The 25,769-nt window shown below is 41.4% G+C and overlaps 1 non-coding gene across 1 annotated transcript; it reads left to right on the plus strand.

The window, feature by feature from the left end:
* Positions 1-13,374: 13,374 nt before the first annotated feature.
* LOC143624569 (small nucleolar RNA R71) lies at positions 13,375-13,481 on the plus strand. Its single transcript, XR_013152144.1, has one exon. It is a non-coding gene; the product is annotated as a small nucleolar RNA R71 (small nucleolar RNA).
* The last annotated feature ends 12,288 nt before the right edge of the window (positions 13,482-25,769 follow it).

A 25,769-nucleotide genomic window follows, 5' to 3' on the forward strand; every position in this document is an offset into this window, starting at 1 on the left:
TGCCATGAAATTCAAGAATGGGCAAGCACTTCCCAGCCTTCACGCCTCCGACTACCAGGAGGCGGAATGGTTTGCGAAGATATCCCGAGTCCAATCTCCGGTTTACCGGTTTGCGGAGTCCGGGATGGTGATGTTGGGGATGAGCCGGGTGTGGAAGGATGCGGATGCGCAAAAGATCCCAATCGTCCTTGAATACGGTTCGAACTCTGTTCCTTACGGTATGCTCTGTTTCTTTTTGTTGATTTAGAATTTCTTTTAACTTCTTTCCTGTTTATTTCAGAGGGGAACGACTTGCAGTCGCTCATGTACCCGCGGGAGGCTGACGGTCCCGCTCGGATGGGTACTCGCGCTCTAGACGAGAACGAGTTGCCCATCCTAGAACAAACGGCGGATCGGTTCGTGGAGGTCTACCCACTAGGCCACGAGATCCTTAGCGCCAGGCGGCCAGGTAAGGCGCTATTCAACCCTCGACCCCTCAATGTTGAAACCTCTGCTGGAATTCCTCTAATCGTATGTTCTGATGAGGAATCCGCAGATGGTCCTCCGTTGGTGCGGAAGAAGAAGGCTGCCGGCGGGAAGGGGAAGGAGAAGGTGGCCTCCACTGCCGATCCGGTGCCTCGGTCTGACTCGGAGACCGAGAGCGAAGAGGTGGCGGGGAATCCCGGTGGTGATAAGACCAACGTTCCGGAGGCTGTGACAACTGTCACCGGAGAGCCCAGGATGACAATGGTGAGCGGCGTGAAGAGGCCGGCTCCATCGGGTTCATCCCCGCCTGTCCGTACATTTAGGCTCAAGAAAACCCGTAAGTACAAACTTCCTTTCTTTAACTTCATAGCTTAATATCATTAACACTTGTCTTCTTTGTGCAGGCGTGGATGTTGACGCATTCCAGGGTGGAGCGCAGGGGAGTACCCCTCCGCCCATGACGGTAAGCTTGGTCAGCCTACCTGAGGCGACGACCCAGGCGGCTGCGCCTGCGCCTGCTTCCACTGGTTCAGTTGCTCACTCCGTTGAGCCGACTGTTCCAGCTGTGATGACGTCACCGCCGGCTGTCAGTGCCATTTTTACCGCGTCTTTCACTGAGCCGGCGGTTACTTTTGCTGCGGATTCCGCAACGGTGACCGCGGCGGCTGTTACCATGCCGCCTACGTCATCGGCCACGACGGCCGATCCTTCAGGTATGCCCGGGGCTTATCGCCAACCTCTGCCTCCTTCCCATCTGCCTGACCTCTTGGATGGATTTCCGTTGGGTTCAGGTGATGGGTTTGGCGGCTATCGGCCTGTTATTGACCCTACAGGTGCGTAGGGTTCTTTTGGCCTATTTTATATATTTTTATCATCTTTTCCTAACTGCTTTTTGTTTTTTGCAGTGTCGGATTCCAATGAAGTGTATGTTCCACGATGGAACATCCGCCGAGGAACAACCCTTCGCACCCCTGTGGAGTGCGTGGAGTGGGCTCGTCACGCTGCTCCCAGTGGTGCGTTGGGGGAAGCCATGGCTAGCTACCAGGAGGGTAGGCTAACCAATGAGCTTCGGGTTCTCCTGGCCCGGATGCAGCCGCGCGTCGAGCTGCTTTGTCGTGAAAACGACAAGTTAAAGGCAGCTCGCATTAAAGAAGTAGCTCAGGCGCGGGCTGTCCGGGAGGAGAACCAAAGGCTTACCGCAGTGGCTGCGGAAAAGGAGAAGGCCTTCAAGGCCCTCGAGGTTGAAGTTCAGGCCCGGCTCGAGGCCCGTTCCAAGGCTGCCCAAGCTGTTAATGAACAGCTTCGGCTGGCTAAGGAAACTGCAAGGAACGCAACCGAGAGGGCCACCAAGGCTGAAGCTGTTGCTGAGCCTCTACGCGTGGAGAATGAAGAGCTTAAAGCCAAATTAGAGGCTCTGCAGCAGGCTCATGATGCCTTGGCGATGGAAGACGCCAAAAAGCTCCAAGAGATCTTGGACCAGAGGGGGGTGCTTGACCACACTGAGCGGAAGCTAAAGGGCGTCGAAGAGGCTGCGGCTAAAGAAGTGTTGCTTGCCAACCTTAACAAGAGTGAAGCCGAACGCGCCCGTAACGAAGCTCAAGTTGCCCTCCAGGAGGCTCTGGTTGCCAAGGAATGGCTTCTTCAAGAAGCGTTGTCTCAGGTATGCTTTTTATGTCTTTACGCTTTTCTTTGTAAATAGAAAAGGTTCTTATACTTGTATGTTTTTTGTAGGTTGTGCATCGGGTCTTTGCTGATACGTCTTACGACGATGCTATGAGCGCAGCCCTCAACGCTTCTCATGAGGATGGGGAAAAGGCCGGCTTCCTGCTTGGTCTAGGGTTCGTTGAGAAAGGCATCCCGCCTTCCAACTTCCCTTTGTATAATGTTGATACTGAAGCTGTTTACGACCAAGCAGTGAATCAGTATGCCGCCTTCCCGCATCCGGTGGTGGAGAAGGTAAACCAAGTTGCTGCTGCTGATGATGGGCTAGCTATCCTTAAAGCTTTCCTTGAACCGCCACGTTCTACTGATGGTGCGGGTCCAAGTGGAAGTGGCCCTGAAGCCTGATCCTGAAGATCCCTTCCCATTGCTAGGATAGATTTAGCTTGTATAGATTTATTTTCTTGTAGGCGGGTAGTTACCCGGCCATTCTTGTAATGAATCATTGTGAAATATAAATCTTTGTGCGGGTAAGACCGCTACTTTCTCTGGATTCCTTGCTTTATAAACGTTATATGACTTGCATACTTTAGTTTAAATTAGCAATTTTCCAAGTGTAGAATAAGTTAACCTTTGAACGTGGTAGATAATAGGTTGAAGTTTTGCTTCCTCTTTCGTGATTGTGCGGGTAGGACCGTAACTTGCACTTAGTAGGATGGCTAAACTTTACCTACGTCTGACCTGCGTGGAGGTTTTCCTCATCTTTTTTGAAATTTCTAAGTATTTAGGATAAGTTAACCTTTGAACGTGGTAGATAATTGGTTGAAGTTTTGCTTGCTCTTTCGTGATTGTGCGGGTAGGACCGTCACTTGCACTTAGTAGGATGGCTACTTTACCTATATCTGACCTGCGTGTAGGTTTTCCTCATCCTTTTGTTAGAAATTCTCTTGAATAAGTTAACCGTTCGACGCGCGGTTGTCAATAGGTTTGGTTTCCTCTCATGATTTGTGCGGTTAGGACCGGCACTTTCATTTAGTTGACCAAAGTTTACCTATGACTGACCTGCGTGAAGGTTTGCCGTTTTTTGGGTTTATGCGGGTTTTGCCGCCTTCCCCACGCAACGACTTTCCACGTAATTATGCGGTGAAAACCGGCATATTAGTGTTGAATAAGTTAACCGTTCGACGCGCGGTTGTTAATAGGTTAGTGTTCAGTTCCCTCTGTCATGATTCATGCGGATAGACCGGCACTTTCATTTAGTGGGATGACTGAACTTTTCCCCTTCAACTGACCTGCGTGAAGGTTTGCCATTTTTTGGGTTTATGCGGGTTTTGCCGCCTTCCCCACGCAACGACTTTCCACGTAATTATGCGGTGAAAACCGGCATATTAGTGTTGAATAAATTAACCGTTCGACGCGCGGTTGTTAATAGGTTAGTGTTCAGTTCCCTCTGTCATGATTCATGCCGATAGACCGGCACTTTCATTTAGTGGGATGACTGAACTTTTCCCCTTCAACTGACCTGCGTGAAGGTTTGCCGTTTTTTGGGTTTATGCGGGTTTTGCCGCCTTCACCACGCAACGACTTTCCACGTAATTATGCGGTGGAAACCGGCATATCCGTGTTGAAAGTTCATAAAAGTAAATGTAAAATCATCAGCGTCGTTGTTCTAAGGAGAATCATTTCCATTAGAAGTGGCTCTGGGCCTTTACAAATTTGGAATTGATCTACATGCAAACTGTGTAATTGAGCTCCCTTCCATGTTTTTGGGATGGGAGCGCCATCGAGCCGATATGCACCTGGTTCGGGATCTCGTTGTTTGCGCAGTATGTAGTCTCCAATATTGAAGCTGCAATTTTATTCGTGTTTTCCCCAAGTGGGGTTCTACATGCATCAGCCTACTCAGCGTTCATTGCGCCACGAGGTGCGCGAGCGTCCCATCTCTGACAAATGCTTCGATCATGTCCTTTACGTCTATGCATTCTTCAGTGTTGTGGCATTTTGTCCTGTGATAGTCACAGTATTTGCTCCAATCAGCATTGTGACGATGTCGGATTATTGGAGCCTTTGGCCATGGGAGCTCCTCAGTGGCGAATATCTCGGTGACGCTTTTGGTGAGTGGCGTCCATCTAGAGTTCTGGTTTGACTGTACATTATCCCTTCCGCCTAACCGTTGTTGCAAGCCGGATGAGGTGTCAAAGTTTACCCTTGACTGCCAAATGCCTAGCTTCCGCTTTTTGTTTAATCGGGCGGTAAGGACGTTGTCTTCTCTTGTTCTCTGGGTGTAGAGGTTTGTGCTCTGTGGGAGATCTCTACCCAGTTGCCTCTCAGTTTCCGCAAAGGGTTTAGCTGCTGTCATGATGGCATCCCATGTGGATGGCATGCCATCTTTACCCGTTAAGGTGCGGATGAGCTCTGGTTCGTTCGCGCCCTGAATAAAAGCAGCGCGAACAAGATCTTCGCTAATGTTACCCAGACTTAGCTTCTTTGAGTTGAAGCGAGTGATGAAATCTGGCAAAGATTCATCTTCCTCTCGGATGCATTTGAGGATTGTCCATTGCTCCTCGGTATACTTTCGTTGTTGGCTGAAGTGTTGGCTAAACTTCTGTTGGAAGTCTGCCCAGTCGTAGATGTGGTTGACCGGTAGACGATCGAACCATGCTCTAGCTGGCCCAACAAGCGTCATTTGGAACATGTAACACCACGTAGGTTCCGTCCAATTGCTGACGGTTGCCCCCGCTATGAATCTGTTCAAATGATCATCTGGGTCAGATATACCATCTTATGTGCCTATGTTGGACATTTGTTTGGCACTTTTTGGGGCAATTGCTTCCGCAATGTCCCTTGCAAATTTGGACGTTCCCGCATTTGCAACAGTTGGTCTAAATGTTTTGGAGAAGTCACGTGGGCTTCCACCTGTGTTTTTGGTTTGAAGGCTTCTCCAAAACGCCTTCTCGGTTGGGAGTCCGTTTCCTTACGCTTCCCTTTTGCCCTATGGCGAGGGTTCGCGTCGGTGTCGGATTCCTCCGAGTCATCGTCCAAGTATTCTTCGAATTCGTCAGCCTGTTGGACGGAACGCAAGCGTTCGTCCAACTCAGCTTGGAATTCCCTCTGACGTGCCTCCGCCCATGCCTTAACTTCATCGAGTGTTTGGCGGGGGAGTCTTGTTCGTTTCTCTAACTGGGTATCGGTGAATCCCAGTGAGCGGTTATTTACTGCACTTGCCCCAGCTTGGGTAACTGGGGTAGTGTTCGTAAAATTTACTTCACTTGCCCCGGCTTGGGTAACCGGGGTAGTGTTTGTAAAAACTGTGTAGTCGGTATTCCCCCCAGTAGCTGGGGTTGTGGTTACCGGAATTTTTTTAACCATCTTTCCAGAAGTTTGAAAAAACTGAAAAGAAATGTTCTAGCTTTTATGCACGGATGGCGCCAATGAAGAAACACTAACCGGACCCCGGGCAGATTACGGGTAACCTGGGGGTTAGATAGATGTTTCCCACAAGGGGTTAGACCCGGTAAAGATGGTTCTTCTGATAACCTGCAAAACAGACACCTTGAGCTTGTCACTGAGAAGGGGGGGGGGGTTCCTCCTTGTGACCACCCTCCGGCGTAAGAATCAGACTAGATTGCTCTTTAAATATAAATGTATATTAAGAGATTGCTAGAGCAGATATCAGGTATAATATGATGATAATATGATAAGATGAGATGATCATACCATTTGGGGTATTTATAGCCGAAGGTAGGTTTCCAAGGAGGTGTGGCCGGCTGAATAGTATTCTTGTTCTACCAACTGTGGCCTACGCACGTGTCCTGCTGGTAGTTGGTGGGTAGGCAGCGGCTGATAGTGACCAGGCCTGCTGTGTACTATTCCTTTTCCACCAACTGCCGGCTATGCACGTGGTATGACAGGAGTTGGTGAGTAGGCAGCGGCTAATAGTGACATACAGTACAGAAGCATGCTGCTCGCCATACTGCTGTCAATAAGCTGTCGTATCTTTGGTCAGATCTTTTGCCCATACCTCGTCAGGTACAGTACAGAAGATCTTCCCGTATCGTACGGACTGGCTTAGTTGGGCGGGAGTATTCCCCCTCCCGCCTTTGTGCGGGATTGTTCCCGGCTTTGCTCATTCCTTCAGGTGACACTGAGTGATTGAGAGCTAAGTGCCTTGTGCGTGTAGCCATGCTGCGCGGGTGGCCTTCCCTGATGGCTTGTATTCGCATCTGCGGGAACAGGCAGAGTACTTCACCATTGGGAGGCATTTCCTGCGGGAACAGCTTGCGTACTGCGCGTAAGGACGTCACGTCTCTGAGCATGGTGGGTCCTGCGGCTCCAGTTGGTTTCTGCGCAGACGTCCCTTTTCAAGGTGAGTCTTGCGGGTCCAACTGGGCTCTGCTGGGACCTACCTCTTCAGTAACCTATTCTGATACAGTTGTCCTTCATAATCAGGTATGCACACAAGGTGTTCGATCATTTGTCAACAAGGGATTTGACTTCTTTATGTCATCAATCTCATCAGTTTGCATCTCTTGGTGCTGGATTATTGATTGGTAGCTAATTTTTATGTTAAATTTGTGCATAAATGCCAACACAAATTATTGGATGCATTGTTTATAGTGTTATTTGCAGTTGTTTTTGTTCCTTTGTGTACTGACTATCTTTCTTCGTTATTCTGGATAATTTATGTTGTTCTAACTGAAAGCTTATAAGTCATAAAACAAAATTTATATTTTAAAAAAGACATGTTTTGCAGTGATGAATTCGATTAATCAAGATTTTGAATTTTGATGAATAAAATTGAATGTCTATATTGTAATATTTTCGATTTCAGTTTAATTTTTCACTTTAAAATCTGATTTTTTTATCTATCCTCAGTTATCGTCTTCTTTATCGTCTTTTGATTTGTATTGATCTATGTTCATCACAATTTCCATGGGTAAATCACCACCTTTTTTGCTTTGTTCGAAATAATCGTCAATCTTTGTTTTTACAATCATTATTCATTCAAAAAGTCCAATGTTTGACAAATTTAGGTACTTTGTAAAATTAAAGTAAGATGTTGAACTTTTATGTTTCTTTGAGTTCGACCCGTGAGATAAGCCATGACCAATAATCGCCCATTAGAGATAAAAAATAATAATAACCCGTATCGGATCGGGTTATGTTTCTCTCTAACGGGCGAACTCAAAGAAGCGCCTTCACTGTTGAAATTACTTGGAGGCCAAGGGTAGTTTTGGATTTATAAGAGACGAGTTTTAAAGTCCGAGTGAAAGTAAAATTCGAGTTAAGTTAGGTTCAGATTTTTTTCGTCAGTTCGTTGCTGATAATTTGTTGAAATGTGCCAAAACAAATCAAAACGTGCTAAATTGCAGCAAAACTGGTCAAAAATGCGTTGAAACGAGCAATTTTAAATGCTGAAACGAGTTGAAACCTGCCAAAACCTGCTGATTCGTTGCTGATTTGCTGTTGAAGCTGCTGCAACGCACTGTTTAAGTGCTGAACTGCTGATAAACGAACTGTTTTCTTGCTGAAACGAGTTGAAAACGCGCCGAAACTGCTGTTTTTGCTGATAAACTTGCTTTTAGTGTGAAAACGTGCTGAAACGAGCAGTTTTAAGAGCTAAAACGTGATTAACAGTGCTGAAATACACTATTTTTCTGCTGAAATAAGTTGTTTAACATGCTGAAACGTACCAAACTGCTTAAATGAATTGATAAATGTGCTGAAACGTGTTGTTTTTGCACTGAGTTTGCGGAATTTGTTGTTAACAAGTTGCGGTTTACAATCGTTCGAGTTCTGAAGTTGTTTAAAGTTTGTTGGTTGACTAGAAAACGCATACGAGCCTAAATGAAGAAAAGCTTGACATTTTATGTAATACAAAACTCTAGATGTTTGATAACGGATTAATGGACACCACCAAAGGCACATTAATATTATTTTAGGAGTTGCACGTACCAAATATCAATCAATCAATCATACCCATTGGAATCCACCAATACTAAAGCTATGAGTAGGGTCTAAGAGGCGGGATGTAGGTACAATGTACCTCTATCCAATAGGATAAGGAGGTGGCTTCCAGAGAGACCCTCAACTCTTAAAAACATATGTATAAGAGAATATAACAGGAAATCAAAGTTCAACATTAATATAATTAATAATGGCACGTAGTAAAAATAACAATACTAATACACAAATAGATAAAAATATATAATATGTGAAAATAAAATAACATAATGGTGTGTGACAAAAAATAAGGTAAAGAGAAGCTCCTAAGGATTTCTTTCTCCCTAAAAATCCTTAACTTTAATTCTATGTCTCCAAGAATTCATATCCTCAATCATGTTCTCGAAGAGGTTTAAGTCTAGCAAATGACGCCTAATCCTCTCATCCCAAGTCAATTTTGGTCGGCCTCTACCCCACCTCCCCTCTATAGTAATGTTTTCTGCGGATCTAACAAGATTTGTCGTCTGTCTTCTTTTCACATGTCCAAACCATCTCAATATCCACTCTCTTAACTTGTCGGATATGTTAGCTACCCCTAATCTCTCCCGGAACACACCATTTCTTATTCGGCCTAACCTTGTGTGCCCACACATCCAGCGTAGCATTCTCATCTCTGCTACCCCTATCTTTCGCACTTGTGCCTTCTTGATGACCCAACATTTTGTTCCATATAACAATGCAGGTCTAATGGCGACCCTATAAAATTTTTCCTTTAGTTTAATTGGGAATCTCTTATTGCATAATATACATGTGGTTGCTATCCATCTACACCATCCTACCTGAACTCGATGGGCCTCATCAGTGTCTAATTCCGCATTGCTCTGAGCAAATGATCCCAGATACTTGAACTTCGTTACCCGCGAAACCACTTGTGCAACATCCCCAAAATTTCAGTTCAAATTTGACAATTTAATAAAGATAAATGACCAAAAATATTTTTAAGATAAACAATAAGAAAATAAAATAAGGAAATAAAATCATTCCATGTTAAGAAATTAAGGAATTAAAAATACTTCACAAGGAAGATAATGAAGAAGGAAACACATCCCACATGGAAGGATGGAGTAAAGTGAAAGCACCTACTTGAGTATAAATAAGGAAGTTAAAATTCATCTCACATGGAAAGTGAGAAAAATTTGGAAGCTCTTTATAAAGAAGAAAATTTTCATAGTAATATTCTTTTATGCCAAGATGCACCTAGTGGTCCTAGCGGATGGTGCAGAGCACCCGACGCGCACGCGCACGGGCGACGGCGAAGGCGACAGTGACGACGATGGGCGTTTTGATGGTGCACGCTCGCATTGTCGCTTGAGAGCCGCCTTATTGTTTTTGGAAAATGAAAGTTAGGACAAGACGTGATAAGTTAATAAAATAAACGGATCAAACATGAAAATTCTGATATATTAACCCATCACGATACGCGATGGGCAAAGCCAAGGAGCCATCGCGATACGCGATGGACATCTCACCAAGTCCCAGAAAGGGCGGTGTCGCGATACGCGACGACCAAGACGTTAGGCCATCGCGATACGCGATGACAAGGATAAACACCTGTTGACGTGTGTCCACCACGTGGCAGATGTGTCAGGCCACGTGGCGACACGTGGCACTCTCTGATCTACATGAGTCATCGCGATACGCGATGAACATAAGAAAGGGTCCATCGCGTACCGTGATGGAACCCGATTTCAGCTATAAAAGGGGGTTCATGGCATTCACTCCCTCACACCAAAACCACACTCTCTAAAATGTTTCCCTCTCTACATCATTTTGCGTGCCAATCTCGTAGTACGTGCCAAGCTCCAAAGTTCTGACGGTTTAAGCCCTAATACGCGATATAGAGTAGAAATTATGCTCGATAAGTTTTAAATATCTAACTCCGAATACCTGTGTAAGGTAGGGGTTGTGTCTAAGTTATTATTTTATTATTATAAATGGCTTAGACCATAGTCGGGGGTATAGACCGAACCTTGATTACAATTAAGCATAATATAACTATTCTTAAGCAAATGTTAGTCAAAATGTTGTTTCTTCTTGATTAAGAAACGTAAGCATGTACATACAAAAGGGTATAGTCAAAATAGTATTTATTTGTAATTAAGAAATATAATATTCATATAAAAGGATATAGATAAATTAATGTTTCTTCTTGAAGAAGAAACTCAGTATAGATGTTTCTTCCTGAAAAAGAAACGTAACATATAATTGGTAAATAATCAAAAGGACTAAAGGTCCAAATGTTTTATAAACAAATGATTTTATCAAGGTTAAAGCTATACGGAAAAGACTAAAGGTCTGAAGCTAGATTATTGATCTAGTTATTTATACAAAGGTTATTCTCATACTATATGTCCGAGGTAACAAAACAAGAAGTAGAAATCAGATTACAGAAATTAGTATCAGAAACTGATCATAAACAGAAAAGGTGAATACGCCCTAAACTTCTATAAACTTTTTAAGAGTTAGAATGTTTGCATAGAATCTATGAATCCCTAAAACCTTGTGTTACAATAATAAGAAACGGAAAGTTTACATGTGTCTGGATCCATTCATACATGGTGACTCGGAGTTCCCCGAGACCATGCATATCATTAACATGAAAACATAAAGGTTAGAACAGACAAGCAAGACATGATAGAAGATTCGAGCTGTAGTCATTAGATGCTATCTGGTGGCTCAGATATTTTATTAAAATATTATAAATAATTATGTCTTCTAAAGACAGGTATTTGAATTGTCAAATGAGTATTTAAACCGAGTTTTTAATATAATAATATTTTATTCAAAGACTTCCGCTGAAAAGAACATATTTTCTCAAACATGCTTTGTAAACATTAAATGAGTATTTTAACCCGGTATTTTATAAGAGAATATTTTATTTTAAAAAGACTTCCGCTAAAACAAACCTCCAACTCTGATATATTTACAAAATAGGTACCAACTATTGGTCACACGCCTAGGCCCTAAGACGGTGTGTGACAACTTGCCCTTCAATGGTGATCTGGATGTCCTCATTGTCATTTACCCCACCAAAATTATAGTGGAGGTACTCCGTCTTAGAGCGACTAATCGTTAAACCTTTTGTCTCTAAGGTTGTTTGCCATTCCTCTAGCCTCATGTTTAGATCTTGTTTTCTCTCAACAACTTACACAATATCGTCTTCAAACATAATGCACCACGGGAGTATCTCCTGAATCGACTTTGATAACTCATCCAAGACTACTGCAAAAAAAAAGGACTTAACGCTGACCCCTGGTGAAGGCCTACCTCCACACGAAAGAAATCAGTATCTCCCACAGGCGCACGAACACTTGTTGCACTCCTGGTATACATATCCATATCCATAACTAGCTCTATATATTTCATCGGGACCCCTCTACCCTCCAGGCACTCACAAAGCTCTTGGCGTGGCACACTCAATTTTCTCCAAACACTCAGGAGGCTCGTGGTCTACACCATAGACCAACTCCTCAAGTAGAGGCGCAATGACAAGGTCAGAACCCTCTCCACTAATCAACTGAGTATCCGAAGAACTCTCCTCACATGTGTCCTGAAGGTGTTCTCACACACAAGGATTAATGGTATCAATGTAGAGCACGCCATCATGATCCTGTGGTTGTTGCATGGATCTCCCAATATTAAAGGTCACCTCCTCGTCTCCAACTCTAAGAGTGAGTCTGCCAATGCACACATCAATGAGAGCTCTGGTAGTGGCTAGGGAAGGACGACCTAAGATAAGTGGTACATTTTTATCCTCATCCATGTCTAAGATCACAAAATCGACAAGAACACGAATTTGTAGATTTTCACAAGCATATTCTCAACTATACCACCATGATATTTCACGAAACGGTCGGCAAGCTGGATGCTCATGCGAGTAGGATTAGGCTCACCTAGGTCTAGTTTGGAAAAAACAGAATAGGGCATCAAGTTTACGCTAGTACCTAGGTCGGCTAAAGCATTACTAACCGACAAACTTCCGATCAAACAAGGAATGGTGAAACTGCCCGGACTGGTCATTTTTTGGGTAGTTTATTCTGAAGGACCGCGGAACACTCCTCATTCAAAGTAACACAAGAAAGCTCCTCCAACTTCTTCTTATTCGACATAACCTCTTTCAAGAACTTATCATACTTCGACATTTCTTTCAAGGCATCAAGGAGTGGAAGATTAATATGTAACTGCTTAAAAAGCTCTAAGAATTTCCGGTAGTGCTCTTCCATCTATTGCTTTTTCAAACGGCTTGGTTATGGAATGGGAGGAACATAAGTCATGACTGGCTCACTGGGTTGTGTGGTACTTGCTGGGTCTAGCTCGAGTGAACCTCACCAGGAGTCTCAGTCTCGATCTCACCAGCAATCGATTTTTGGTGTGGAAACCGTTGCATCAACTAGAATGGTAGTCACACCACTCCTCAAGGTAGTAGCCTTAGCCTCAGCATTTGGATTCCTTTCGGTGTTACTAGGAAGGCTACCCTACTGTCTCTAAGAGAGGAGTTGAGCAATCTGTTCAACTTGATTTTCGATGGTTTGCATGGATGCTTTCTAATTCCTTAACTCATGATCTTGCCTCTCGAGAGGCTCATCAATTTTCAGGTTCCTTTTCTCAACAATTTGTTTGAGGTCTCGATCTTAGCCAAAAGTTGGGATAAAAGGCTTTCAACACTAATCCCCCCCACTGTCTGATTACCACTTTTGGAACCCTGAAATTGAGGCTTTTGTTGGAAAGATTGATTTTGGGTTTGACTTTGATAATTTGGATTTCTGTCAAAACCTGGTGGCATTTGATTTTGATTGCTACCACCATCTTTCCAGCTAAAATTGGGGTGATTTGTCCATCCCGTATTGTAGGTGTAGCTGTAGGCATTGTTTTGGCGGCCCACAAAGTCAACATCCTCCACCACCGTGGCCTGCTGGCACTGACTGGTCTGGTGTTTTCCATCACACACACCACAACGAGCTAGAACTAGATTTGACAAGATCGGTTTGCATTTGGTCAAATCTTTTGGTAAGAGCTTCTAACTGGCCGGAGACAAAGGTGTTTGAATCAACGTGATGAACACCTTTAGAGGAAGGAATACTACGAGGCGGATTATACGCAAAACTCTTCTTAGAGGCGTTCTCCAAGATATCAAGCGCCTCATTTGGGGTACACCTACCGAAATCTTTTCCAACAACCTAATCGAAGGCTTGTTTTTGTGCCCCGAATAAAGCGTCAAAGAATGTACGACATTGAAGCCCGTGACTCAAGCCGTGATGAGGGAATTTTCTCAACAAGCCCTTGAACCTCTCCCATGCTCTATGAAGTGACTCATCATCATCGACACGAAAACCAGTGATGTTTGCTCGGAATTTGGCAGTTTTATCGAGTGGGAAATATTGAAGAAGAAACTGCTGAACTAATTGATTCCAAGTGGTGATGGAACCAGAAGGGAGTGCCTCTAACCACTCCAGAGCAGACATGCGAAGTGAGAATGGAAAAAGTCTAAGTCTCACGGCATCGTCAGAACAATTATTAATTTTGAATGTCGCACATATCGAAGGAAACGTGAGCATCGGGGTCCTCGTTCTAGAGACCATGGAAAGAAACATAATTTTCAAGCATATGAATGATACTTGACTTGATATCGAAACTCACTTCAATCTCGGTTTGCGTGACGCTGCTGCCATAACTTTCAAGTGATGGTGTGGCAAAGTCGTCCATGTGACCTTGATCGTTCGGGCCCGCCATCTCTTCTTCTTCTAACTCGGGGGTGTCCGTATCCTCCACTTCTTCGTTTTCAATGACCTCGGCAACCTCGCGTGCTCTCCTCCTCAAACCTTCTCGAAGATGTCACTCGGGATCAGAAAGAGGTGAAACAAGCTCAGGACCGGGCGTGGTGGACATTTATCACCCGGAAGAACGCGGAACGAAAAACGAACAAAGGCACAGAAACTAACTAGAAACTAAAATATAATAAAAATAAGATAAATAAAAATGAAATAAAATAAAATAACTAAGATCGAAAAGATAAACAAGGCTAATCAAAGACTTGAATTGTTCTCTAAAAATCATCGTGTCCCCGGCAATGGCGCCATAAACTTGACGTGTGTGAATATATATATAATTTAAAGTAAAAGTTCCACACAAACAGGGTTTTAAAAATAGGTTTGCACCTACAACTAAACCACAAACGAAAGGAAAGTGTGCCTATCGTTTGTAATAAAGTGCCGGTAAGAACCGAGTATCAATCCATGGACACGGGAGTTTCTAGTACTAAATATTTGTAAATGACCAACACAACAAGTAAATCTTAAGTTGAATTTTAGTTAACTAAACTAGCATACGATGAACACAAAGCAAGTAAATAAGCAAGAAATAAATCAATCCAACAAACTACCTGACATGAATCCACTCTACTAACATGATAAATTTGGAATGATATGACAAAACATCATGAATCTAAACATAAATACTAGATTAAAATCAAGCAACCTAATACTTGCAAATAACCATCACGATGGGTTTTCAATGAAGACATGAACATAGACTAACTTGTTTGTTAAAACATCAAAGTCTCATAATTAAAGGAAATTTAGCATGAACAACATTCGAACCACCTTAAATAACATTAAACTAGCCAAACTTATGAAACTTTAACTAGCAAGTCATCACCAAGTCAAGAATCATAACAACACTTGTCACACCCCAAACTACGGCCTAAGCATGTGACAAACAAATGTTACCATTTTTGTAAATAAATCAGAATTATGGATTAGTGCGGAAATATTTGCGTGGATTAAAATATTAATATATACATACCAAAATACGGGATTAAAAAATAGCCGTTTTAATGTTTATAAAAAATTCATTGTTTATATAAAACCACCATTCAAATTTAATATTCAACAAAATGATCTGAGCCATCAGATCGCCTAGTGATGACTTCGATTCTTTAAGCGCCTATCCTTCGTTACGTGTAAAACAATTTAAAACATCAACAACACATGCTAGTGAATAAGCTGACGCATAGAATATTTTATTTACTTAATTACCCCTCGAGACATAACTTAGGTCTCGACCCATCGTGGCTTAGGAATAATCAAGTTAAAATGTCACAGCCCCATCTTAGGCCTGAGCGTGCAACCAACAATTGGTACCGTTTATGTAAATAAATCAGAGTTACGGATTATTACGGAAATATTTGCGTGGATTAAAATAATAATATTTACATATCAAAAGACGGGATTATAAAATACCCGTTTAATGTTTACAAAATATTCATTGTTTATATAAACCACGATTCAAGTTAATATTTAACAAAAATGATCTGAGCCATCAGATCGCATATTTTTAACTTCGATTCTTCAAGCGACTATCCTTCATTACCTGTAAAACAATTTGAAAATATGTCAGCAACACGTGCTGGTGAATAAACTGACGCATAAAATACTTTATTTACTTCATTACCCCTCAAGACATAACTTAGGTCTCGGCCCATCATGGCTTAGGAATAATCAAGTTAAAACTTAAACACACTTATAAACTTAAACTCTACTCAAAACCGCTCAGTAAACACCGAAGCGTTCGAGATTACTTAGCTACCATCAGTATACGCATGATTACCCTCTCTCGGACATAACTTAGGTTCGGCCCATCGTGGTGGAAGCATATAACCAGGTGTGGCGCGGTGTGCCCACCGTCTACCACATATGTAAGGATCCAAACAAACGTACACGACAGCCTGAGGGCCAACAATTACTTTTAATTTGACTCGATTAAACAAGTTATAAAAGTTTGGGGCGTATTCACCTTGAAAGGATCAGCTTCAGTTCACTGATCGGTTAATCTGTCTTGAGCTATCTCAGACCTATAGTACATGTATAACCTTTTGTTATTACTAGATCAATAATCTAGCTTTAGACCTTTAGCCTATTTTTTGTATAATCTTTATCTCGATTATATTTTCTATTCGAACCTTTAGTTCAAAATACTTTTCTTTCTTTTAACAAGTTTTAACCTTAGTTTTACTTGTTTACTTTTCTAAACACTACGTTTCTTCTTCTTGAAAAAAACGTATACTTTATTTCTTTACTTATTATTTAAGAAACTTGAACAATAATAATAACAAAGATTTACTTTACTTTCATATTTCTTATTTTATATTTTCGTTGTTATATTTTCTTTTGTTTATTCTTGAGGTATCGAGTATACACTCGAGTAGGGTCTAAGCTTTTAATATTAAGATTTTATTTGGGCATTACCCCTACCTTGATTGTCTAATCATTTTCTAGACTCTCGGGCAGCACTTCGACGCTTGCACGTTTATCGAGAATCTTGATCAACACTTCTCTTGCACGCAAATCAATGTTTGCCGGTCGTCAATCTTCTTTGGCACGTTCTTCGAGGCAAGACTTTGGTTCTCTTTGTGATGGCACAGATTACGAAGAGGGTCGGGGCACGCTTATCGATATGATTCTAGAGTGAGAAAGTGTTGTAATTTGAGTGTGATGGTGGAATGAGGGTTGATAGCACTATTTATAGGCGCTGATCAGCTGACCTATCGTGATGCGCGATGGGTCTTGCCAAGTAACAATCGCGTATCGCGATGGGTTAACGAATCTATATTATATTTTATTATATAGCGATACAGAATGGACCTACTCGGAGGTCATCGCGTATCGCGACTAGACTTGTCGCGTAACGTAATAGGCTTACCACGTGTGCCACATGACTGGACACCCGCTGCCACGTGGGGACACGTGCCATCGCCTGTCAGACCACGTCATTGAGATACACGATGACGTTGTGTCTTGGGCATCACGTATCGCGATCAGTTAAGAAAACAAATTTTCAAGTTTGGTCATTGTACTTTGAAATTTGACATTTTTGATCCGATATTTTCGTGATGTTACATCCTCCCTACTTTGGAATGAATCTCGTCTACGAGATTTGCTTTCTAGAATACATGGGGGGTACTTTTTCTTCATTTCGGATTGTAACTCCCAAGTGTAATCAGGGCCTCGTCGGGAGTCCCATTTAAATTTGACCAATTTTAGATTTCGTCTCTTAAGTTTCTTTATTTTAGAATCTTCGATTTGTAAAGGTCGTTCTACGAATTTGAGATTTTCATTTATTTCGACATATTTTAAGGGCATTGACAAGGATTCGTCAGCTAGACATTTATGCAGATTAGAGACGTGGAATACATCGTGTATCCATTTCATTTCTTCGGGTAGTCGCAGACAGTATGCGACAGTACCGATTCACTTGAGTATTTCGAATGGTCCTAAAAAGCATGGACTAAGTTTTCCTTTCTTACTGAAGCGAACAACGCCCTTCGAAGGTGAAACTTTCAATAAGACTCTGTCGCCTACATTGAACTCTAACGTCTTACGACGGATGTCGGCGTAACGCTTTTGTCGGTCTCGCGCAGTCTTAAGTCGTTCTCGGATTTGCAACACCTTGTCGGTGGTTTCTTAGGCTATTTCGGGTCTAGATAATTGATTGTCTTCAGTTTCAGACCAGCATGCCGGCGTACTACATTTTTGGCCGTATAACGCTCCAAGCAGTGCAACTTGAATACTTGTGTGATAACTGTTGTTGTATGAAAATTCCATTAGGGGAAAATGGTCATACCAACTTCCACCTAAGTCAATCACACAAGTGCGGGGCGTATATTCGAGAGTTTGAATTGTCCTTTCGCTTTACCCATCGGTTTGAGGATGATAGGCAGTGCTAAGGTTTAATTGGGTTCCTAACGCTGGTTGGAAACCTTTCCAGAAATGGGATTTAAAGCGACTATCTCGATCAGATACGATAGACAAAGGCACTCCTTGTAATGCAACGATGTTGTTTATATAGATTTGTGCTAACTATCCATCGAATAGGTATAAAATGAGCACCCTAATTGCATTATGTTTTCGTGTAGTTTTCTGGAGTTTCGTGATGAAGTCCATAGTTATCATTTTCATTTCCAAACGGGGAGTTCGGGTTGCTAAAGCAATCCCGAGGGCTTTTGATGTTCAGCCTTGACTTTCAAACACGTCAAACATTTTGCACAATGAAAAGTGATATCTTTCTTCATTCCATTCCACCAGTAGTTTGGCTTGAGCTTTTGGTAAATTTTGTCACTACCGTGGTGCATCATGTACTTAGATTTATGTGCCTCTTTCATGATATTTTCACGAAAGTCTCCAACGATCGGTACCCAAATCCTGTTTCCAAGTCTAAGTATACCATCGTCACCCTTGACTACCGAGTCAATGGTGCCGTTACGTTTTTCGTCGGAGATCTTGTTTCTTCGATTGCTTTGAGTTGGGCTAATCGGATTTGTTCAACTAGATCTACTTGTAGTTCTAGTCATAATGCTCGCACTCTTTTTGGTTTCTCATGTTCTTTACGACTCAAGGCGTCAGCCACAACGTTGGTTTTACCTTCGTGATAAACGATTTCACAGTCGTAGTCGTTCAATGTTTCCATCCATCTTAGTTGTCTCGTGTTGAGCTCTTTTTGCTCAAAGATGTGCTTCAGACTTTTATGATCAGTGTACACAACGAATTTGACTCCATAGAGATAGTTCCTCCATAACTTTAAGGCAAAGATTATGGCGCCTAACTCTAGATCATGAGTTGTGTAGTTCTTTTCGTGTACCTTGAGTTGATGAGAGGCGTAAGTGATTACTTTCTTTCATTGAATTAGTACGCAGCCCAAACCGGAATGGGACGCGTCGCTAAAGACAACGAAATCCTCAATACCTTTAGGCAAGGCCAAAATAGGTGCATTGGTGAGTTTTTGTTTGAGTATATCGAACGCCTCTTGTTTTTTGGTTCCCCATTCATACTTGATATTCTTACGAGTTAACGAATTTAGAGGAATGACAATTCGGGAGAAATTTTCAATGAATCTACGATAGTATCCGGCCAAACCTAAGAAACTTCAGATATCGGTTTGCGATTTTGGAATCTCCCACTTTGAGATGGCTTCAATTTTTGTGGGATCTACTTGAATTCCACTCACGTTTTTTATGTGACCAATAAATTGTACTTTGTGAAGCCAAAATTCACATTTCAAAAATTTGGGGTACAACTTCTCGTTTCTAAGTAATTCAAGCAGGATTCTGAGATGTGTTTTAATGATCTTCCTTTGACTTAGAATAAATAAGTATGCCTTCAATAAACACGATAACGAATTTATCTAAGTAAGGTTTACAGATTCGGTTCATCATATCCATGAATGCGGCTGGGGCATTAGTGAGACCAAATGGTATGACCGTGAACTAATAATGTCCATACCTTGTTCGGAATGCGGTTTTCGTAATGTCTTCGGATTGGACATTCAATTGGTGATAGCCATAACGCAGATTTATCTTAGATAAGTATCTTGCGCCTTGCAGTTGGTCGAACGAATCGTCAATTTGGGGTAACGGGTATCGGTTTTTGATGGTTACTTTGTTTAGAGCTCGGTAGTCGATACACATTCTCATTGATCCATCCTTCTTCTTGACAAAGAGAATCGGCGCTCCCCATGGTGATGAACTCGGACGTTTGAATCCTTTCTCGAGCAGCTCGTCTAATTGTTTCTTTAGTTCTTTCATTTCGGTTGGAGTCAAGCGATACTGGGCTTTGGCGATTGGTGCGGTTCCACGCATGAGATCTATTCTAAACTCGACTTCTCGATCGGGAGGGATTCTTGGCAGCTCGTCGGGAAAGACGTCAGAAAATTCGGAGACACAAGGTACGTCTTTTATTTCCTTTGGTTTGGATTCTTCGGTGACGATGCCATGAATGCTAAGCATCCTTGATTTAAACATTTATTAGCCCTAATCATAGAGATTATGCTAACTTGGCCAGCGTCTTTTTCCCCTTCAATTCGAATGGTTCGTTTATCAGGGACTCGACGTTCAACGGTTTTGCTATTGCAAATGATACGGGCATGATTATTGGATAACCAGTTCATACCAAGTACTATATCAAAACCAGCAAGAGTCATGGGCAACGATTGGATGGGTAGAACGTAACCAGCTAATAAGATTTTACCGTTTTCTAAAGCTTCGGAGAATTTAACGATTTCTCCATTATTGGTCTCGACGCTTAAAGTTTTATTTAATTTCTTTAGAGGTTCGTTTAATAGACTACAAAGGCTATAATCTATAAAACTTAAATTGGCACCAGAATCGAATAGAACTCTAGCATACAAGTTGTTAACCAAGAATGTACCGGTGATAGTTTCCGGCATGTTGGCCACTTTATTTGTGTCATGAACGAAGACTCGAGCATTTACCTTCCGTGGCTCGTTCTTTTGACCACTTCATTGCGCACCTCCAGCAGCGGGTTTGTTCTCGGGGCACTCAAAATTGAGGTGTCTCATTTCCTTGCAATTGTAACAAGTTATTGATTTCTTCCAACAGTCGGTCGTTGCATGACCAAGTTTGTGACACGAATCACAAACATTTGCAGATGGAGCAAAATGGCATAGGCCTTTGTGGTATTTCTTGCAAATTTTACATTGGGTGTAATTGTAGTTGGATCCTCCTTTCCTTTGTTCAACACCCTTGCCTTTGAACCGGGCACTTCCAACCTTCTTGTGGTCGTTTGATGGCACCATCTTCTTGTCTTCCTCCTCGTTACAGATTAAACCGTTCATTAAGTAACCAGCCAATTCCATGGCGGAATCAGCGGTTTGTGGTAAATGAGATCTTACCATGCCGCGAATTTCTCGCGGGAGTCCCCATATATAACGAGTGACTTTGCTAGATTCCGGCGTCACCAGCTGGGGTACGAGTCTACAGTACTCGCGAAATTTGGTATTGTACTCACGGAGATTAGTTCCAACCACCTTGTGGTTAAGGAACTTGGATTAGATTTTGTCAGTTTCGTGCATCTGACAGAATTTTGCTAGCACCATCTCCTTGAATTCTTCCCACATCAGTTGATACGTCTGTCTTCCCTTGCTCATGATGAGAGTGTTCCACCATTCCAGAGCTTCACCCTTGAACATTTGCGCCGTCAACTGAATATTTTTTTATTCGTCGCATTTGCTGTTAATCACAATCGATTCCATCTCCTCTAGCCACCTTAGTGTTGCATTGGCGCTTTTGTCGCCATAAAATTCTTTAGGACAAAAATTCTTAAAAGTCCTTGAACGAACAACTTTCAATTTTGAGTTTCTTAAATTTACGATTGAATTCACCACCAACATTTGATTTGTGCACACTTTCTTCAGGATGAGATGGGTTAGGTCGAGATTTAGATTTTATGGATTTCCGAGAATGTTCGGTATGAGTTTGCGTAGATTCGGATCTAATGTGCGATTCAGTCCTTATGATTTTGTTATCATTTCTCGTATTTGTTTCATGTATTGCTCGGGTATTCGTTGATCTTGTTCATTTTAAACGCGGTTGTCTTCCCCTTTTCGAGAAGCTTCCACATTATTTGGCCCTTGGTTCGGCATTCTGAAAGAATTACATTCTTTTCTTAAAACACACATTTTTATTTATTCATTTATATATATCGTAAAGATATATAAGATATATATATATATATATCTCCCTATCCATACTAGAACGATCATTGTTCTTATTTTTAAACACAACATAATAATTACAAAAACAACAAACACTTGACCACACCACCGTAGTTCCTAATACTTCATGAACTTCTTAACCATCTTCTTCATCTTGTTACACTTGTGAAGAAGGTTATCTCCCATCTTCTTCTTTTTGCTTCAATCTTCAACAACTTTCTTCCACAGATCGTCAGTGTAACATCGTGAAAGTTTCGGGTTAAAAATGCCAAGTTTAAAAGATAAAGAACCAAAAATGCCAGATTCTAAACCTTAGGGTTGAAAATAAAAATTATGTCTTCTTGTCCCATAGCGATACACGCGGGACAAAGGACAAGCCCATTGCGTATCGTGAAGGGCTTGGTTATGAACCCCAGAAAGAAGCCACATGGCGATATGCGATCGCCATGGAACCAACGTCATCGCGTATCGCGATGGCATGTTCTGACAAGCGTGACACGTGTTGCCACGTGTCAACCGGGGGCACTATGTGTCTCCACGTGTCGACACGTGGCAAAGCTAGAGGTGACTGTGCAATGCTACGTCGCGATACGCGACGGGTGACCAAGGGGCCATCGCGTATCGCGATAGGCCTCCTAAAAATGTCTATAAATAACAACTCCGTGTGTGTTCATTTCTCACACCAAATTTCACCTACATCTCTCTCTCTAACTTCTCTCTAAACCCTTGGAAAGTGACCCTCAATTACCTCGTAAAACGAGCCCAAAATCCTTGATTACCGTACACGTTTCCTCGATATTCATGCCACATACCGACAAAGTCCATCAAAGAAGGTACTGCCATCCCGACGTCCCAACGACCCGCCTTGTAAAGCGTGCCGACATGGGAATAAGTGTTGGTGTATCGATTTGTGTGCAAAGGAAAAGGTGTTGAAAGGAAGGTGTTTGATCAAGAAGATAAATAAGACAAAACGGTGTTGAAGTGCTGCTCGAGTGTGTAGGGTTTCATAAGCCAACCAAGGTAGGCATGATGGCCGAATAAAATAATAATAAAATATTGAAAAGGCTTAAAACCCTAAGTCGAGGATATACTCGATACCTCGATAAATAAAAGAAAATATAACAAAGAAAAGAAAAGAAAGAATATGAATATATATATATATATATATATATATATATATATATATATATGATTAATATATAATTCTTTTTTATAAAATATTATTTAAGTAATTATGAATATTCTTAAATAATAAAGAAAAGAAAAAAATATGTTTCTTAAAGAAGAAGAAACGTAGGGTTTTAAAGAAAAGTAAAATAAGATTTAACTAAAGGTTATCTTATAAAAGAAAGAGAAAAGAAAATAAGTTAAAAGAAAGACTTTTGATTTATAAAAGAAAAGAAAGAAAGATACTTTTTAACTGAAGTTTTAAAGTAAAGAAAATATAATCGAAGTAAAGATTATAAAAAGACTAAAGGTCTTAAGCCGGATTGTATATCCGACCAACAAAAAGTTATACTCGTACTATAGGTGCGAGATAGCAAGGGAAAGAACCTCGGACACTGTATTGAAGTTGATCCTAATAAAAAAGGTGAATACGCCCCAAACTTTACAAATATGTTTAAAACAAGTCAAATGAATTAAATAAAAAGGTTTACATGGGACTACGTGTCTCTAAAACATTATAAACAAAAGTAAAAGAGCTAGCCCTCAGGCTGTCGTGTACGTTTGTCTGGATCCTTACATATGTGGTAAATGCGGTGGGCACACCGCACCACACCTGGTCATATGACGCTTTCTTGCGGGGAGCATGACCATGTGTATACGAATGGTACCTAACTAGTGTCGAACGTTGCAGTGTTTGCTGGGGTATTTAGTGTAGAGACTTGAGTTTATAATTGTGTTTGTTTTTAAAGCTTGATTATTCCTAAGCCACGTTGGGCCGAACATAACTATGTCTCAGGGGTAATCAAGTACAAGAAAATATTTTAGCGTCAACATATTCACCAGCATGTGTTGCTAGGGATGAGCTTTTTTCCCTAAATACCCGTACCCGTACCTGTTCAGTACCCGTACTTGTACCTGTACCTGTACCTGTACTTGTCTATTGGGTACGAGTATGGGTACGCAAATTTACTGATTATAGGTACGGGTATTTTTGGGTACAGGTACGGGTACAAGTACGGGTATTACGGGTACTGGTACCTATTTAGAATATGTAGGGGTTTTTATTAAGTTTCCAACACTTATGACTTAACTTTCAAGCAGGATTTTCAAAACATAATATATATTAGTTGAATAAGTTCATTCTCAATTTATATGTGTATATTCATATATTGTGTAATCGTATATTTAATTTCCTGTATGTGATCGTGTATATAATTAAATAACATGTATAAACTTTCTTTCTTGTTTTTATATAGAAATTGAGGAAGCAATAAACTAAAAAAAGAAAAGGAAATGAATTTTATATTATGACTCATTTGTTTCATTTTAGTTTGGGTATTATGTTTTGGTTGGGGTATTACGGTTTTGGTATTATAGATAACTGATTGTCGGTATCGTACCGTTACCGATACCTAGTTTAGTGGAGATTTAAAAAAAAAATAACAAAGAGGTACCAAAGCGAGTACCGTACCCAAAGTACATGTACCCGTACCCCTACCTATACCCGTACCCGTACCATATAAATCGGGTACGGGTACGGGTACCAAGATTTTCTAATTTTAGGTACGGGTACTTTCGAGTACAGGTACGGGTTTAGATTTACTGACGTATTTTCTAAACATTTTGCAGGTAACCAGGAATAGGGCTTGGGATGACGAAGTGCTCAAGATATCTGATGGCTCGGATCTTTTGTTAAATATTAAAATATGAAATGATGGTTTTGTAATTAAACAAGTAATCCTTTTGATAAACATAAAACAGGTATTTTATAATCCCGTCTTTTGTTAATGTAAATATTACATTTTAAATCCACAAAATATAAAGACTTCTGCTTTTAAACCGTTAACTCTGATTTATTTACAAATGTGGTACCAACATAAGTGGCTCACGCCTAGGCTGTGGTCTGGGGGTGTGACAGTCAGTCTCATGTAAAGCTCAATCGAGATGTTCTTCTTGAGATTGTGGAACGACATTTGGATATCCATATTGTGGCGGCGGATCACGATATCCTATCATCACGATGTCTTAGTGGTTCTTGGGGTATGGTGATGAAGTCGCTTCGAAGGGATAGTTGAAGAATGTTTCTGTGGCTGCCTCTTATTGACGGATTTCATTTGCTTGTTCCGAGATTGAAGGAATTCTTCCTTGAAAAGGTGGGAAATCTGGTGGAAACCTGATCTGGATTCCTTGAATACTTTGCACATAAGGATTTTCAGGATCATAACATGGACTCATGAGGAAGAATGGATGCATACATCCTTTATCTGGTGGGCAATCACATTTGGAGTTTGTTTATGGTTCTTCTCTTGGTGTACTCACTTCTTCATAAATTTCTTTCTCCTCTACTGGGTCTTCTTCCTCTTTTATGTCATCTTCCTCCATTGCCTTTGCTGATTCAGTTACCGTAGGGTCCAGGTGGTACCTTTCGTACAGTTGAATGACTATCATCTTTGGTCTTTGAGAAGGTCCATTATAGGAGTTGGCGTGAGAATCAGTGGGGTTGTAAGCAGATGTTCCGGTACACCATCGTCTTTGATCGGAATGACATTGCATCCAATCGGAAGAGTCATATTCTGGTTCAACCTTGATTTGTTTGTTGGCTAACGATTCATGGGATGGATGGTACGTCGGGATGTTGGATGGATGATACATTGGGACGTCAGATGAGTGAGACATTGGAATGTTGGACGGATGATACTCCGAGATGCTTAAAGGATGGTAACTTGAGGTTCTTGGGGGGTTTATACTCTCTTGCATTGGTGGATTGCTTGGTATGTTTATCTGCAGTTGTTGTGTTCAAGGAAAATATACCGGTGTGGGTCGGACAATTAGATGATCCTAGTTAAAGAAGTCTTCATAGTAGTCTTCACTCATGTTGTCTTTTGGAATGGGTTTGGGGCATCCAGCTCCCTTTGCGTCGCGCATAAAGCCTTCAATTACTTTCTTGAATGACATCTATGGGTGGTTTAGAT

The sequence above is a fragment of the Bidens hawaiensis genome, unplaced genomic scaffold (assembly GCF_021521415.1).
Source record: "Bidens hawaiensis isolate Kalapana, Puna unplaced genomic scaffold, B.hawaiensis_p1.1 tig00000369_1, whole genome shotgun sequence".
NCBI lineage: Eukaryota > Viridiplantae > Streptophyta > Magnoliopsida > Asterales > Asteraceae > Bidens > Bidens hawaiensis.